We start from the raw sequence: 19,822 nt of genomic DNA on the forward strand, positions 1-19,822 counted from the left end.
TTTACAACCAGATGGTTGTTTAAATTGGATCTAAAAGTATTTGCTCTAGCCAACTCAATTTTCCATTCTGATTTAATTTTAGTTTTTACGATGCTATTAAATTCCTGAACGCTATATTTTAAGTATTCGGTCTCGTAGAGTCTGAGTCCTTTGCCAGCCAGATTGTCTGCCGACTCATTGCCCGCTATGGTATTCATATCAATTCTACGGTTTCATTTTTGTTTCGGAGGGAATAAACACTTGTTCGAATATTCTGGACAATTTCTGGTCTAGGTGGGTTTTTTTGTCATATATTGTTGACTTTATGCTGCTAAGGGAGTCTGACACAATGACTGCTCTTTGAACGGTGGATGACATGGGCCACTCAAGAGCTGTGGATATTGCCTTTAATTCTTCTGCATAGATAAAGCATCCATCTTGTAGTATTTTTGATATATCAATATTAAATTCGGGAATGACTACACCTAATGCAGTTTTGGTAGTGTTTGGATCGTGAGACCAATCTTGTGTATATTTTCACATGCGGTGACCATTTTTCGTTCAAGAATTCCCTCGATGGCAATAGAGCGTGTTGTGGATTTTTCTTGACAACGTTACCTAGGCTTATGTCATAGTGTGGATTTAATAAAGTCCATGGGGCTTGATACGAAAATTCCCTGTCAGTAATCTGATAGTGATCTAATCTTGGGTCTTTTAATAGATCATGTGCTCTGTGACCGAACGGCGGAGTCTCTGATTTGACATTTCTTTTGAATTTTTTCCTTGATGTTTTTTGTACACTTAAATGTTGGACAGCTGTCCCCAAGATACTGTAACAAGATTAAGAACTAAGGATTTAATTACCGACCATAAATTTAACCCAGTCAAGTGCGAATGTGGCCACAATTTGACCGTTAATCATGTAATCATTGTGTGCAATAAATTGGAAGAGAAAAATTTAATGGAAAATGCCAGTTCGTTTCGCATCAATTCGAATGTCATTTCATCTACTTCCTGTGAATAGACTTTCCCTTTTTGTGCCAAATGAAGCTTTCGTTGCTGTCTTTATTGCCTGATATTTTAAATTGTCTAGTTTAGCACACAGTAACAAATATGTAGGGCAATTATATATAGACAAGCAATAACAACAAGTCAGAAACCATGCATGACAAAAACAAGATCAAAGGTATCAAAACAACATGATCAAAAGCAAGGTGCATATAAAGGAATAGTTAGACCACTGATGATTGCTCTGTGTTGGGGCGAAGGCCGGGTTATAAAACCAGGCGTACTTGTTGTAGTAGGTAACACAAGGGTATCTGAGTTATTGACCGGTTTACTTTGAGAACTTTCTATCGCAGTTCTTGAATTGTCTACGTCTTCTTCCTGCTGTAGGCTTGACCCTTCTTCAGTACTGTCAACGGATTCTTGTGTTGTCTGCATGGTACCATGTTTAGGTTCTAATTTGGTTTCCAAGTACTAACTTCTGATGAATTGGCTTGATTGTATGCTTTTAGTGTTTCTGTTTCCGTTGTCCATTATTTTTTAACTCTAAGTGACGAATCTTTGTATTAAATACAAACCTAGCTCTGTCCTTGGTGGCTTAAACGTTTGCTTCTAATCGTCTGGCTGTACTTGAGGTTGAACAGACAAATTGTGATCGCTTTGATTTTATGCTAGCCGTCTGTATCGGTAGTGGTGCTTGTGCCTGGGGTTGTGAACTCTTAACAATGACTTCATTTATTCCGAGTTTAGCTTCTTCTATGGCATTTTTTTGAAATTTCAAGCCTCTCAATTGAATTTGTCAAGATACTGTCTGCTTCCTGATCTTGAGCTTCGAATTTTGTTTCTTTCAAAAACTGAACCATCTCATTCATTTCTTTTTCACAAGTCTGTTGCGTTGTTTTCAACTGGTGGATAAGATCTGGAACATTTCAAGCCACTCAATTGAATTTGTCAAGATACTGTCTGCTTCCTGATCTCGAGCTTCGGTTTTTGTTTCTTTCAAAAACTGAACCATCTCGTTCACTTCTTTTTCACAAGTCTGTTGCGCTGTTTCCAACTGGTGAATAAGATCTGGAACATTTGAATTGTCAAGATTCGATTTAATCACCTCATTTACTTAATTTTCTAAAGATTTCCGTAATTTGGATAACTTTAAACTCTTTTCCATGGATTCTATTTCTAACGGACATTTCTAGTTTTTGTTTACCGGCATCACCGTATATGCTTTCGTCTTTACTTGCCATGGTGAGGTAATTAAATGCGTTGAAGCCTTTGTTTTTAGGTGTGTGGACAACGTGGAATGAAATCCTTTACCTTCTTTCTGTATCGGGATGCTAGGTTGCAGTGTTTACTGTCCTGTCTCACCAGCTCGAACGACACCGCGAAAGCTTTACTCGCAGAGACCTGGCTCCCCAGTTAGCTTACGCGCTTCCCTGGCGAAAGAATAAATCTATTTTTGTTGACATTTTAGTTTAATCAAACTTGGCCTGCGGTAAACACTGTTCAGCCACATTATCTGCCCTTACATTGAAAACATTACTGCTCTAATGGCGGGAAAATAATACAACATCTACTTCGTTATACACAAGTAATTCACATTTAGATGATGAACACTTATGACTCACAATATCTTAAAAATGGAAACAGGAATGTGGATGACCAGCTACGTTGTACAAATGCATATCATAACTATCAAACAAAGGTTCAAAAATATTATGACTAGATATTATGTTAGTCCTATAAATAAAGATCTAACACCACAACTAGGCCTATTATACAAAGCTGTTATAGCAGACGAATTATACTTTCATTTCAATTTAAACATATATTATGCAAGAGCTAAATCTGCCTATTGCAAGTCTTTATTTATGCTTCAGATGTTATAGAAATTATTAATTAGACCTTTATTTACACGACAAGCTCAAAATCAACTCTGTAGGCCCACGGAGGGCTTGGACACAGTTTGGATTTAAACAGTCGTCCATTTAAGATTAAATCAATAAATGGTGGACGAAACTAACGTTTACCGTTAGTCGTTGATGTGACTACCGGAAACTGGTGATGAAAGGCCTGCCAAGCGAGGCCATTGAGCATGTTACTTGATAATTGAGAATATATGGGTGGTGTTATCGTCTGTCAATCAAACGATCGCCAATTCTCATAAACGGTGCAGACACAATTGATGTCTATTTCTAGTCCAAACTTCCAACAGTGACAATTCCGTTCAGAACAAAGCAATTTGACTGAAATTTTCAACATTTTCTTTTTTTATCATCTATTTTTGAATTATTATAGGAAGAATGGCCAACTCTTTTTAAAACTCTTAACTAATGTAAGTTTAGATAAATCTGTCATCGCACATGTCATTGTTTCTGTACGAATTGTGAACAAATTTTTAATGAGGAAATCCCACGAAACGGATACCCCATATTTCATTGGCAGAGAATGGTCTTGATTGGATGAATCATTGATTACAGTTGTTGGGATAACAGGCGTGGTGTAGGAAATGTATTGTGGCCCATGGTCTCAATGGCGTTTTGGGGTTATCTTTAAAATTTAAAATAATAATAATAAAAAAAATAAAAAAAATATTTTTAAAATTTGAAATTAAAAAAATATATATATTTTTAAAATTTAAAATAAGAAAAACCTATTCTTAAAATTTAATGTAAATAAAAATAAAAAAATTTAAAATAAAAAGAAAATATTTTTAAAATTTAAAATAAAAATAATATTTAAAATAATGAAACATTTAAGATAAAAAATAATATTTAAAATAAAAATAAAATCTATAAAAATAATTAATAAAATATATATATAAAAAAATAAAAAAGAAAAAAAGAAAAAAAAAAAAGAAAAAAAAACCAGAAGAAAAAAAATAATTCCTTACGTGGCCCGTAGTCAGACGTCTATCATTAGACTAGAGCGACCAGAAATACTTCGTGACCCATTGTTGCAGTAGTGTCTCGATTATCCTGTGTGGGATCTATGAAGAACGTATAGACTCAGGCGACAAGAAAGAAGTCTGTAGTTATCTCACATCAACTTTGGCATGTTTATGTTCACCTGACGAAGTCCACGTAGGCTATCGTTGTGGGTGTGTTTCGGGAAATTTATAAAACATGTTCGAGGTGAAAGCAGAGACGACGCTCCTCAGAAAAGATAACTGGGTCAAAGTTGTGGATCAAGGCCATGTAACGGAAAACTGAACTCGAACTATTTAAAGGCAGTTTTGGGGCATTTGGCACAGATTGACGACCTTCACTCTGTAACCGTTTTAAAAAGCCATAATCTTTCTCCCCGAAGATTTTCTTATGGTCAAATCGGTTTGTACACTTTTGTCTACCAATATTTACAGTATTACTATCAGGAGAGGGTGTCGAGTTTTTATTGTTTGTTTATTTCGATAAAAAGTAGAAATACAAATTGACGATTTTGATTATTATTCAGTATATTCACGTCTACAATGCGAAACTTTAATACAAAATAATTGTCCCTTGTGCAATTTGCATGCATGTTTGAACCCAAATTTAGAATGAGTATGTATTACCACTTTCTTTTCTTTGTATGAAATGGGGTGATAAATATATATTCATGTTCAAGAAATCAGTGTTTTCAGATTTAGTTTCAGATTTAGATCCCGTGGTTTGCATGACAAATGATTTGTGTTTGAGTAATAAAACAAATAGGCTATTTAGTGAAGTTCTAAAACTCATATAAGAAATGAAATGAAATGGGGTTTAACGTCCTACTATTCTGCTCCGAACTGGGCTAATGAAGACGGGCCATACAGTGTGCTACTAGGGAAATTTGCCCGGGCAGCGGCCTACGGGCTACTCTTATATCGAATTCCAACTGCCAATCATATAAAGGCCAATAGTCAATGTGAAAAATAGTTAATTATTAAAACAGTTAAAACTTCAAAAAGTGTAATGACTAATCACTAAAAAAACCAACGGCAACAAATCACGAACGATAGAAGTATCAATTTCAAGACAATCAATTTAGATCCGTTGATCGTGTAACTACTGATCACTAAAACAACAGCTAATCACGATAACAAGTATGTTTATTAATGACAAAACTCTATTGGTTAGGGTTTTGTCATTTGGTATACGTAATATTTTTTCCAGAAGTACATATAGCTTCGTTGTTAATGCAAACAAAAGTTTCGGGCATGCGCAAGTTCCCAGTAGCAAACACACCGGGAGTCAATTCAAACTGTCACACCGGTAAAGGTCGATAAAGGCCATTTGAAATGGATACGTGTTTAAAAACTGACTTTGAAAAGTTCAAGTTCCCTGCTTTCATCCCGGACATTAAAATCGAAATTACAGCAAAAAATAGGGCCGTAGCACATATAAGTGCAAAGGTCCCGATCTCGATAGGAAATTTGAAGTCAGGGTCAGTGTCAAGGTCACAGCGATATTCACACGTAAAGGCCAACCAAACTAGTTAACGCCAAATAGTCGTTTATACAAAAATAGTGGCTTAGCGCAAAAATTAAAATATACGAAAATTATTATTATTAGCAACTACAGCGTTAGACAGGAAACGCAGTGTGTCGGAATCCGTCTTAGTGTCTTGTTATTCGAGTCTAAATAGTCAACAAAGAAAATGGCGTCGAACGGATAAACTCATCTCCCCGTAGAAGCTAAAAGGTCGGTAAAATAAAATAAAAGTTATTGGTCGATTCGTCTGAAATTTGGTGTGTGGCCATGGCTGGTCCATTGTAATACCCCCTTAAAATTTCAAGTCCCTACGACCACGGGAACTGGTAAAGCTGTGAAAGTGCTATAGCGCCCCCCCCCCCCCCAAAAAAAAATTCCAATCAGAAACGAAAATGTAGGCCAACTGATGATATTAACTTGCAGGACCTGCTGGCAGAAGTAATAAAAACTTTTAAGTATGAAATTTTATTGGAGGAATCATCTGTAAATAGTGTAAATTAGTAGTACTGGTATAACATAAAAAAAATATTTTTTTAGTATCTTTTGGAATCTGCCATTTTTGTTTGAGATGTAATGTTGTACTCACAGCTTTTATTTTTAACAATTATTTATTTTCTTTTTTTAGTAATATTACATATAGTTTGATTCAGTTAGTTTTATCTTTGTTGGCTCTGTTCGATTGAGAAAAAAATAAAAGATCAATATTTTTTCAATTTATAATTCTGAGGTGTGAGTTACCTTCCCATTTATTTCTATGCTTTAATGTACCATAGTGAACTATAGGCCTACCAGTACATGATGTAAACATAGGAAAAATAAACATCAAATACAATGACTTCTTTATTTTACAGGCACAAGGAAATATTGAGTCATCCCATGCCAGTAAGTTACAGGTAATTACAACCAATACAGACCTGCAATTGTAGTTCACACTAGGCCTAGTAGTTATGATGATTTGTTATGATTTTCATTTCATTTTCAAGTTCGGCTGGGTGACCGAATCGTTAACACATTTGCGTTAGAACAGAAATGCAATGAAATGGGGGTTAACGTCCTACTGTTCTGTCCCGACTTGGCTGTTGAAGACTGACATACGCCATGCAGTGTGCTATGAGGGAACATTAGCCTGCGCAGCGGCACTATGGCATAATCTTGCGTTAGATTAGCGATCTGTCATTGAGACCAGTTGTGTGGTAGCACTAAAGACCTATGCGCAAGCGAATTATTGAAATAAAATTGAACCATATTAGACCTAGTTAGACCTAGTTTGTGTTGGTAGCAGTTGATTTTAATTTGCATGCAAATCGAGAACCACTAAAAGCAGCCGACGGAAATATTAGGTTAGTTTTCCCCTTACTTATGTAATAACATTCAACAATATCTAATAAATGACCCATCCCACAGTCATGTAAGAAATTGATTGGTCAATTTTAACCACGGATCAAATGTGTTTATAAAATATGAGAAAACGTCCAATTATTGTGTCTCATCTCAGTAAATCAAACAGTAATTTTGTAGCTGGCTCACGATCACGAACCATGAGGTCCAAGAAAGTTTTTCTACATTATCAATCCTAGTTTTCTAAGGTCAGTGATACAGAAATGTGTGTGAGTGCGTGTGTGTGTGGGGGGGGGGGATGCTGTATACCATTAGCAGCATGATACAGATCTCCTGCAAATTGAAATTTCACTGTTCGGACAATTTTCCACATATAACCCTGCATGACATATGCCCATTTCCTTTAATCTTTTTAATTTATTTATTTTTTCAGATATAAAAATATACCCAAAAAGATCGGCTCAAGTTCACCCACTCAAGAAGATATTGTGAACAGACTGGCCACACTATTTTAAGTATATTACAGAATATAATATATTGTGACCAAAATTAAATACACAATATAAAACAGGAATGTGTTTAATAACATCAATGTTTATTAAACGTGCAATATGCAAGAAGTAAATCTGCCTATTGCAGGTCTTTCTTTAGGTCTGAAATGTTATATAAACTATTAATTATTGTCTGTTCCAAGAGATACTCCGACTCTAAAATTCCTCGCCATTCCTCCAGTTTTAAATTTAAACGGTCAAAAGTTAGTGACATACCTGTAATTGTCACCCCGTTGCTCTCTTCGTCGAGCCATAACGCCTAGAAGTTCGATAAAATCCACTACTCTCTTGTAAATTTCACATATTACGATATAGTTTCTTTCTCAAAACATAACCATTACGAGTGCGTCTGCGTAATGGGAGACTTGCATTTCGCGTAAAGGGTAGACAGGTATCTTCAAATCGGGTACATTCGGTTAGAAATATTTAGTGAAGAAAATTCGCCCGTTTCTTTTGCGGCAGTAATACTTATTAGGTTTCGTACTGTAAATCTTGTGTTAAACACTCACGTTCTTTGGTCGGATATATGTTCTATTTCCACCTGCTTATTTCGCAGAAACTAATCATTACGCCACTCTGTTTTCGAGAGCAAGGTCTGGAGATATGACATTTTTATAAACACTTTATTAGTTTTCCAAAGAACATAGGTTCTGATCAGCTGTAAATAAATATTCAAAATATATACTATTCAAAAAAAGTAGGGGATATTTGATTTTTAAGTGTTATTAAAGTCACCTAATGAAACTGACGAAGAAACAAATGACAAAATGAAATGAAGTTCACATTCATCGATTTATTCCAAATGATCGTTAGACTAAGTAAGGCACAGACTGACCATTATAAGGGTAAAATGATACCCGGGGTCAAACAGCAAAGTTACCACAGCATCACAACCAAGTCAGTAACGGGTAAATCCTCCTCTGTTTGCCAAAAAAGCATTGATCCGACGTGGCATACTCCTAATGAGACGTCTAAGGTCATTTTGGTCCAGATTGTCCCATTCCTGTTGCAACGCAGCAGCAAGTTCTTGGACATTGGCAGGACGTTGTTGACGTTGACGTAACCTCTGTCCAAGCATGTCCCAGACATGCTCGATGGGGGAGAGGTCGGGACTCAGTGCTGGCCAAGGTAATGTGGTGATGTTCTGTTGTTGGAGGTAACCTGTAACGATCCTGGCCCTGTGACATCTTGCGTTGTCATCCTGGAAGATGAAACGGCGGCCATGACGTCGTGCGAACGGCACAACATGGACTGCCAAGATGTTGTCCCGGTAGTACTGGCCTGTAACACGCCCTGCAACAACATGTAAAGCCGTTCTTTCAGCAACAGTGATGCCTCCCCACACCATAACAGAACCACCCCCAAATCGATCATGTCTGATGACGTTAACGTCTTGGAAGCGCTCGTTTCGACGACGCCACACCCTCCTACGTCTGTCCAAAAAATCAACAGTGAACCTTGACTCATCTGAAAACATCACATTGCTCCAGCGTCGATTATCCCAGTGTTGACGATCCCTACACCAACGACGTCTTGCCTGAATGTGATGATCTCTCAAACAAGGGATCACGCGAGGACGTCGGGCGCGAAGGTGACCCCTATGCAGTCGATTCCGAATCGTCTGGCCACTCACTCTCACACCAGTGTCTGTTTGAAGACGAGCGCTGATCTTATTTGCTGTGATGACACGATTTCTCAAGGCCAAGGTACGGATAAACCGATCCTGGGCTTGAGTTGTCGCCCTTGGTCGACCTGAGCGTGATCTGTCCTGTACAGATTGTGTATCACGGTATCTGGACCATAGCCTGCTTATGACAGACTGAGAAACATTCATCGTCCGCGCCACAACCGCCTGTGTTGTGCCGATCTGTAGCATGCCAAGGGCACGTAACCTTTCATTTTGGGTAAGCCGACGCATATCAAAATTTGTTTTCTGGTCACTAAAACAATTAAACTGATGTTTCCACCCGGGAATTCAATGCCACAATGACTGTAACATTCAAAGTCAGAGTCGTGCAAATCTTGGGTTGGACCCCCATGACGATCCCAAGCATCACCTGCATTCCATGCGGTAGTTATTGGTGCGTTTGGGCGTCAAATGTAACTGGAAATGTTTCTTCTGTTAGGTTCTATAGTGACTTTTTTCGTAGTCATTTGCATATTTTAGTATTATGCCCCCAAAATCAAATATCCCCTACTTTTTTTGAATAGTATATTTATCCAAATTACCTCTCTTTGGCCTTCTTGATTTTAGCATATAACTAGATAATAATTATCCGGTTGACACAGAATCAACGGCATAGTATACACGATGGCACTAGCTTAATAATCATTGATACAAAATATTATTTCATCGCAATTTAGCTGATATATATCTGGATAGTCCTCGTAAATAAGCAGAGCAATTCGGGAATCGATTTTCGTACTCCATTTTCCCGTAAATGTTATTTAACGTTCTTATTATATAATATTTGTATTCTAAACATTTATATACACGTAGTGTTGATATACAAGATCAACTAAATATCCATGAATCATTTTGAATTTTGGCTATATCCGAGAAATGGGCAATTTTGTGGAAGTCACTTTTCAAAAGAATAAAATATTGTTCAGTTTTCATGACATTTGCACTACTTGATGCCTACTACGACTGTTCATTATTGTAACATTCTTGTCATTAGAAATGGCGTCATTTTAGCAAACCTCGTACTTTTAATCCTTATTAAAACAAACTGTAATTTCAAATGTACCTGCTTGTTTATATTTAAATTAATTTTAAAACTTTAATTCCACTTATCGAAAAGCACAAATCAATGCGAACATATTAATATATCAAAATATAGTTTATAACTTTATGCAATTGTCCAAAAATACCATTGTACGTTGCTTTGTCCAACACATTTACAGTGATTTTGAAAAAAAGTGTTATTTGTTACCATTTAATAATATTGTTTACTAATTCCCTTTAAGTAATATTGTGTAGATATACGATCCAGCATTGGTCACTCTGTAAAGGCTCCACACGTCAACATGCTATCATAAATGACCATTTCGCCTAAATTTGTAACACGTGTATCATGCTCATGGGAATATATTAAATGACGTCCGTTAAAGAATAACGGGCATCGGTGAAACCCGTAATGATCTGAGCTGTTTCTAAAACTCTTTTTTTAAAAATAAATACCGTTATTTTAATATTCCTCACATTTCACTACTGGATCATAGATATTCGAAAATATAACCTCTTGGATAATTGATTTTTGTTTATCTACAGTTTATTATTTCAAGGAATGAACCAAACTATTATGTAGTTATTTCGAGAAACAGAATTATTTAAATATACATGTTCAAAAAACGAGATTTCCTACGCATTAATTACATCCGTAAAATCCGTTTTAAAGGAGGGCCCATCTACAAAACCGGAAAAGGACAAAATTATATAATAAGTGAGACCTTCTACAGACACATATGCCGTGTTCTGTGTTTCATAACCTTGATTGAAGACATGAAATGAAATGATGTAATTGATGTTTAGTGGTACGAAAGCATCAACCGGGCGATAATATTCCAGACTTAATTATTATATAAAAATCGTTTTACTTTTGTTGTAGGCTTCGCGAGAAATTATGTTACATATACAATTAGTCTGATCATCACTCCAGCCTAAATTCAACTTTAAATTTCCAAAGGCAAATTTTCCAAAGGCAACCCGCGATTACTTTTGCATATTATGAACTGTGTTATTATTGTGTACGCCTATAGCCTCCTTCCAAATTTCCATTGGCCCTCGTAGCCAATTAAATATTTAAGTCACTTGGACAAACAACTGTGGTCTTGGATTCCGTAAAAATAAAAGTTATATTCTACTAGGCCGAAACAACTTCCGTAACATCCAAGTAAGCGGAAACGACCCTTGGCCAAACCAACACTCCCTCCCTCTTCGGATCTTCCTGATAACTAGATCAAACATGGCTGATGTTTAGTAGCGCGATGTAAACAAACCACGATTTTTCAAGAGAGAGAGGTTATCTAGCTTGATCTGAAATTGGTTCTCTTGTATAAGAAAGTAATGAGATGGCAATTCCAGGTGTGTAACTAAGTTTTAGCCGCGTTAATTAAAAATTGAAAAAATGGCAAGCAATTTTCGTGTCGTACTGTCACCTAGAACAGACAGTAGACATTTATCATAATCAACTCTTGGTGTCTTCATTGGATTTGAATCTGATCTGCTGTTCACCATCTGTTGATGATTAAACACAATGGATACTCAAGACTTTGTTAATTATCGTGACAGCGGTAACAATGACAACAGAAGCTACAATCATTTTTAAATTAAGGTTTTCTCGGCTTAGAGTGAAGCAATTATGTGTCCGGTTTTGAATCTGATCTACTGTTCAAGGTCCATTGTTGATTAAATGCAAAAATGGATAATCAAGACTTTGTTAATTATCGTTACAGCGTTAACAATGACAATCGAGGTTACAGTCATTTTTACAATCAGGTTTTCTCGGCTTATAGTGAAGCAATTTGACTGAAATTCTCAGCATATTCCATTTAAATTATCTAGTTTTACTATAGTGAGAACTGCCACATCTTTATCTAATTTTCCATAATGTATCTTTAACTAATAAATTAGGATGTTTTGTTTGAAAATTTGGGTAGGTCTTTTGCCCATTTTTCAACTGTCAAAGACATTATATATCACTACGCCGTAATGTAATCAGACACAGTAAAAGTGAAATCTATAGCAAAGAATTATATATATATATTTTTTTTTTAGGCATGTAAGAAAAGATTGGGTGATAAATAAAATCTCCTACTTGTCTTTTTTTTTTACTTTATCGACTTGCTGATATTTTTTGATATCAAAAAAGACTCGTAGGAGATTCTCTATATATAACTATTTGTTGTTTTTGTCAAATGCTTTTTTTTTGTATTTTGTAAACAGAGTTTGTCCTGAATGTAAATATTAAGAGTCGCGGGTAAACCAGTTGTTGATGTGATAATTATTTGGTTGTCATCAAATCACAAGTTACCATAAATAAATAGTGAAATCACCGATATTCCAACTATAAAAGTTAACACTGCATGAAGTTTTAGATTTTATACATTATATGTACTTACCGGTCTTAGAGATAAGCAATTTTGAGGCAAAAGGTTATAACATAGTTTCTCTCTCTCTCTGTTGGAATTTCTTGACAATTAATATGTGTACACCAGTCATGATTTCTTGTCGGTGGTGGTGGTGACGTGACTAGTGTGTCTCTAGCTGGAATAGTCAAACTGTCGCAAATATCAAGCCTGGTTGTCTTTCTGTTATATGCCAACCAGCATTCTTTTTTTAATCATCCAGCTGTGATATTAACATCTGTAAATATTAAATGTAATCTTGATGTAATGAAATATATATATATATATTTTTTATAATAAATAAGCTCACATGACAGCCAAAGAATTTAAATGATTTTGTTTTTATATGTATTTGCATGCCATACAAAATGTAAATGATACGACTTATCAGTTATCTGTTTATCGTCATTTGGTACTCTAAACAAAATCATTCTGGGTTTGCAACATGAACTACACAACCCCCTCATCTACAGCACGGTTATAGTAAAGAAATTACTGTTATTTATACCTTCAATCCATCAATTCTCTGTGATCTCAACCTTGCCACCCTTTCCTCTGTGGTCTCTGTGACATCACTTGGATGCCTCATAACACGTCTGTGCAAGTTTTCCTATGCTTTGGTGGAGAGAAGGGGTCTGTAGATGGGTCAGACGTAGCTTTTTCTGATGTTGGCAAATCCGGCAAAATTCAATATCATCAGAACTTGATAGTGGTGGGTGGATTACTTGATGTGACGGCATATAATGCACAAAAAACTCAATAGTTTTCCACACTGTTGCTGCCTCTACATAGCCTTTTCTAGACAATTCTGAAGAAAACAAAACATTCAAAACTTGTGAAAATATCAACAAAAATCATACCAAGGATATTGTCATTTGATTTATAAATTAGTCATAGACTTCGTTTATTGAATTTAAAACAAATATACACATTGTAATACATAATTACTTTTTTCAATTCTTTCAACAGAAAATAATCTTTATTATTTGGTAGTTTGTGATGGATGCCCGTTTTCGGTTTGGTCAAAAAATTAAATAAAGAATGAAGACATACTTGTATCCCAAGTCCTGCGTGTCCACTGATCACACTTGTTACATGACATTGCCTGTTGGTTTTTCTTCACTGCCTTACTACAATTTACACACTTCTCAACCAGTTTTTCAATTGACAAAAATTATCAGAAGGGGCTATTACTATAATTCCCTCTTCCAAATTACAAAGAATCCATTCTGTATACAATGTATCATTTGCAGGTCAAAAGTCAAGCCATTTAGTATCTATTTTATCACACGAAAATATAAAAACAACAACCCATCCTAAAGATTGATTTGTTGTAGCAAACGTGACTCCGAAGAGAAAAGTTAAACATTTCGAGTTTCGAGAGACATGAAATAGGATCTTTTTCAAATGGTGTTTAGTTGTGGTTATGTCTATAATATCCATATTGATCAAACGTAATCAACACAGAGCCATGAACGGCTAAGACTCATTGCACGATACTAGATCTTTCTACGATCTGGAAAATATCTTTCCGTGTTTGACATTTTAATATCCATCGACGTACAGAGCATGTACACGAACATCGATAATAACACAGGTAATGAAGCAGTTAGGAAAGCATTTCTTAGGAACCCGCAAGCATCCAGGCCGGACGAAGAAATCTTCAAACTACTCGACATTTATCTGAGGAGGAATGACTTCGCTTTCAACGACCAAGTATACCCCCAGTCTTCCGAAACTGCGATGGGAAAATGATTTGCCCCGAGTTATGCAAATCTCTTCATGGCGGAGTGGGAAAGGAAGTTCTGCCGCTCTGCCCATTAAAACCAGATTTATATGGACGTTTTCTTTCTAGATGACGTTTTCATAGTCTGGACGTACACACTATACGGATTTTGGACTTTTTTCAACATTCTGAACAATCATCATCCATCTGTCAAATTAACCGTAAATGTAAGTCATAACAGCATTGACTTCCTTGACACCACCCTTTTTTTAAAAGTAGCAACACCAAAAACACAGGCCAACTGGAAACTAGGGTATTTTCCAAAGAAACCGATACATATCAAATATTGTTTAAGAGCTCCTTTCACCACAAACATACCTTCTCTGGCATCATAAAATCTCATATTCTCCGTCTGCATAGGATATGTACCCAGAAGACCGACTTTGAGTCTGCATGTACGCGGGTATTTAGCAAATTAAGAGAAAGGGGATACTCCAAACGCTATCTCCGACGTATAAAAAAAGAACACTCTAGCTGAACTTGCCGCTAAAGAAACAAATAATATGCAATCAGCAGTTAAAACCAAAACGTGTGGCCACCCAAGATGTCAAACATGCAAAATCATAAACATATCCCCGACCATTTCCCATAACAAAACATCTGGCACACAATTCCCAATATTAGACCAACTTTCATGCTGTAGTTCAAACATAATTTATCTAATTCCATGCAGACAATGTGACAAACAATACGAAGGGGAGACTCAAAATGCACTTAGGGAAAGAATTAACTGTCACCGGTCAGACATCGGCAATACTATATACCGGAAAACAACGGAAAACAACCGGAAAACACCATTTTATACTGAATACCGGAAAACACCGGAAAAACAGTAAATACCGGAAAACACTCTAAATACCGGAAAACACCCTAAATAGGTCACCCGGAGCCCGAAGAAGGAAGGCCAAGGTCATTACGATGTTCATTTTACAAATAGCCCCCCCCCACCCCCCCCAAAAAAAATTCCGATTTCTATTTCTACAAAAAAATTTTGACGAAAAAAATTTTGTGTCACCAAAAAAAAATTCGAATTTTTCCGAAAAATTGGTTTTACAAAAAAAACATTCCGTAGAAAATAATTTTACAGAGAAAAATACTAGAGAAATTTGGGAGAGGAAATTGTTAAAAAAAATCTGAAAAGAAATTTTTCTTTGACCGTAGGCGATCGCTCGCTTGTATGTTAATGAACTTATTTCATCAGCGCTCACCTGGTCCAAAACCACACACGAGGACCAAACTCCGGGTTATTAAATAGCCACCGGAAAACTTAGAAGAGTAAACTGTGCCCGAGATTTTTTTAGCGAGCGCGCCGCGCCGCCCCGGGAGGGATCATCGTCAGGGTGGGACGGGGGTGGAATTGTCCAGTCACGTGACGAACATAGATCTTCCGTTCCTCAACCCATATTATTTCCACAGTCATTGTCATTAATCACAAATTACGGGATGATTTACGAAAATGCAGGTTTATTTTGAAATAGTGCAAATGATACTTTTCCATCTACAATCTTCAGATCAAAGGATGCAAGTTCTTACACAGTGCAGCATAATTTGTGCAACAGAAGACATCTCGAATATCGATAGTCTGAAAAAACATTTTTTCGGGGACTTTTTTTTCCGAATACACATTCGGTGTAAGTCTTCAGCCACCAGGAAGTGGTTAACATAATGTTTTATTACGATAGTAGTACATAAAACAAATTGATTGCCTGAGGTTCTCGGGGGGGGGGGGGGGTAGTCTCATCGGCTAGAGTCCTCTATTTCACAAACAAAAACAACAATTGCTTCCTTGAAAATTTATCGATCAACCCTTTTCACAGACGTCCAGCTTACCACTTTCCGTCAGTGCAGTAAGATAGAATATGTAGTTTTCTCATGGACAATTGGGCGAAAGTTGGAGTTTTCTCAAGGAAAACTGGTCAACAAGTTGAGGAAAAAAGCTCAAAAAGTAATCGAGAAAAAAATCCTGTGTGCGGCCCTCGGAATATGATGGAATATGTTGAATATTATTATGGTTCAAGTGATTATATTTGACCCTGGAATGAAAGTAAGCTCAGAAACAAATAGATTTTTAGCCCTTCCAACGAGATGGATAGCTCTTGGAAAGGGTAGACACTTTTCAGATTACAGCCTATCCGAGAATTGCGTGGCATCCATTTCGTTTGGTGATTAGGACACATAGCGGTTAAACCTGGAACTTCAACTCGAACTATTCAGAGATTTATTTACTCGCTTTTGATGATACTTGCTGTTTTATGATGCGATTTTTTGTTACCTAGGGAGGAGTTGGCCTAGTCGTGCCTTCCACTAATTCGTACCACCCTGATGCCAGCGTTACTGATAAGAATCAGGAGACCGGCGCAACCGGCATATAATGGGGCCCTCCAAGGGCAGTGTTTAATTCATTTCAACCAACCAAATAATGATATTTCTGAACACATTGTCATGCTAATAGAAGAGACCAAGAGTGGCTTTGAAACTACAGAAGAACGTCTACGCTAATAAGAGAACAATTCTGGATTGACAAATTGAAAACAACAGCCCCCCCCCCCACTAGGTTTGAATATGCATACGGCTAGCGCAATAGCCCCATTTGTAGTTCCATTTAGCGCAACAGCAGCAAGTGCATCCAAAATCATCAGAAAACACTATACTGATCTCCAAGAAAATCACCCGAAAATCTTCACCCAGAAACTTATAATTGCATATTCTAAAAATAAAAATCTGAACGACATCCTAGTGCACAGTAAATTAGACTAAATAACACAAGCCCCCACCCTAACCCTAAGCAAAGAATTTATCAAACCCTAGCCCTAACCCTTAGTAAATAAAATCAACTAGTTATAAGAATCCCTAGCCCTAGCCCTAACCCCGGGATAGTGCAAACAACTCATTTTTAGAATACCCAATCCTTAGTAGGAAACACACAGCGCCACCAACACCAAAAAACAGCGAAACCAACTTTGTATATTAATCTAATGTATTGTATGTAGTTTTTAATAAACTAGGAAATATCACGAACCAAATTTACATCACCCTAGGTCAGTGCTTATGTGGAGACTTGACCCCCCCCCCCCCCAAATTCTTAAACCTAAACCCTAGATAAAAATATTTTCCAGATCGTACAAAGAATTAGTATTGTGCCATGGTCACCGGACTAGAAAAAACAAACTGGAAAGGTCACTGCGCACGCGCAGCACATAGTCGCGTGTTATCCAGGCACTTCTGTACAACGCAAACAGGAAACAAATCTTCAAACATAGAGCGATACCGACGATTGGAAGTTGTTTGAAAACGTATTACATGGCTTGAGAAAGTTGCTCGGATCTAAGTTAGAGGTTATTAAGAGCTTTTAACACAAAATTAAGCAGTTTTATTCTCCAAAATCCGTCTGGGAATATCCCTTTATGTCTTTCGTCGAGTTGAATAAACTATATGATTTGTCATTAAAACATTTATGGGTGGTTAACAGTGCGTACCTAGAATTTTCTAAACCAAGTCTATTGCATCCAGATGCAAGTCTATTGCATCATGGTTTAGATATCCGCTATCCCCGGTCTGTCCCTGGTAGCATGAAGGCCGATAGTTGCCACAAGTTCATTTCTGTTTGTTATTTATTTCATGACAGGCTCTTGTGATTGCTTCATTAGTACAGTTTTTCAAAAGCAAGATACACTAGGGGACGAACTTGGCCTCGCGAGGGGTCCCCACTCTATTGGGGGTCAGGTGGGGTTTTCTCCTTGCTTTTATAAAACTGACCGTAAAAATGTTTTCTGAAATTTGTCCTGATAGTTCTAGCTTACGCACAAATTTGATGTGTGACGATCCTATCTGAAAGTAAGTTTTTGAACCCAGTATTGATTTCAGTAACCCTAGAAACCCTATTACAAGCAATATCCACAAGGACAGGCATCGCCATTTTCGTTTCTATTTTGATTGTCGTTTCATATTTAAACCATCTGGACCATTCATAATTAGAACCCTGTAACCACCAAACCCATATATACGACATATTACAAGCCATACCCAACGGAAAGAAATGACGATTAATTAAAATTCCACCATTTTGGATTTCATTTTGCAGGCCATTTTGAATTTCTACCATCAAGAATTCTTGAAATTTATTTTTGAGATCAGAGTTGAACACAACAACCCCAAAACACATGTATAAGACATATTGCAAAATTCGGGTAATTTTGGCTTAAATTTTGCCGGCCATTTTTAATTTCCAGCCATTAATACTTCATCCCTGAAGAAGTTGATATTTCAATAACGAAACGTTGGGATAAAACAATGTTTTTTTTGATATTGTATTCTATATCATATTGTATATCAACTTATTTTAATATCAAATGAATCATTTGACTTAGTCAAAATTGATCCCACCAAACCATCTGTAATTCGTTTGTGTTACCTGCTTCTATTTATTGGAACTCTCGCACATGAAAATGAGGAAGTATAATAAAAGCCTTAGTGTGTCTTTTTAAAGAAGAACCCCCAGCTTAACAATATCACAGAATATAAGATAGTTACGTGTGACAACAATAAATGGTTTAATAAGAGCCTTCCCAGAGTTTACACTCATGTGATCAAATAGAGTTGGTAACCCCAGGGTGAAAAATGAAAACATTTAGAGTAAGATCTTTGGTTTTCTTTCTCCATCAAAATGGAACAATCTTCCAGTATTTATAAACGTTATATTTAATTTAAAACTGTGTAACAAGCGGATAGAACATCTTTAAGTGTGGAACTAGCGCTACACTTTCGTATTATATTTATACATACCAGCGGTTGCCATGCAAGATACATGTACGCCCACATTTTGCAAGAGATGGACAGAGAACAAGCTAAAAAAAATGCGTTTTTTTGTACAACCAGGAGCCATAATCCAGGAAGTTATGGTTCGATATGCATGAATACTTTTACAGTATTTGCGTATAAGTAGCAGCAATCTTGTAGGACAGTTTCCATCCGCTTTTCACGAAATTCAAACTCAACCATCATTAGGGTGTAACGGTGATATATTTAAACGGTTTTTCAAATCTGTGTAGTTACGTCCTACCGAAAGGAACTTTTAAAGTTCCATCAAAATCAGATCAAAATTGTGACCTCTAGAGGGTCCACAACCTTTATATACCATACTTTTACACTATTTGCGTACGAGGAGCGGCCATTTTGTCAGGCAGTCTCGGTCCGATTTTCACGACATTCGAACTCAGCCGTCATTATGTTGTAACAGTGATATATTTGAACGGTTTTTATTTAATCAGATAAAAATTGTGTTCTTTAGAGGGACCACAAGCTAAAACGCGATTTTTCGTACAATCAGCGGCTATAATCCAGGAAGTTGCGATCAGATATGCACGAATATCGACAGGAACCAAGATCTTTGGGTTATCAACTTACATTTTAAGTTTCATCAAAATCGGATGAAAATTGTTACCTGTAGACTGGCAACAAACAAATTGTGGACAGACGACCGGGTGGGCAGGGTTGACCACAATATACGTCCACATGAAAATATGGTTGTATAACAAAACTACCAAGTTTTATTCAGTGAATTAAACTGGGTTCTTTTGTTTAAA

At 36.6% G+C, this 19,822-nt stretch overlaps 1 protein-coding gene across 1 annotated transcript in view; it reads right to left on the minus strand.

Annotated features, from left to right (window-relative positions):
- Positions 1 to 19,822, minus strand: part of LOC126808781 (protein unc-93 homolog A) — a 211,048-nt gene that overhangs the window by 48,485 nt on the left and 142,741 nt on the right. The gene's annotated exons all lie outside the window — the stretch shown is intronic.

This window comes from Patella vulgata, chromosome 1 (assembly GCF_932274485.2).
Source record: "Patella vulgata chromosome 1, xgPatVulg1.2, whole genome shotgun sequence".
NCBI classification, from domain to species: domain Eukaryota; kingdom Metazoa; phylum Mollusca; class Gastropoda; family Patellidae; genus Patella; species Patella vulgata.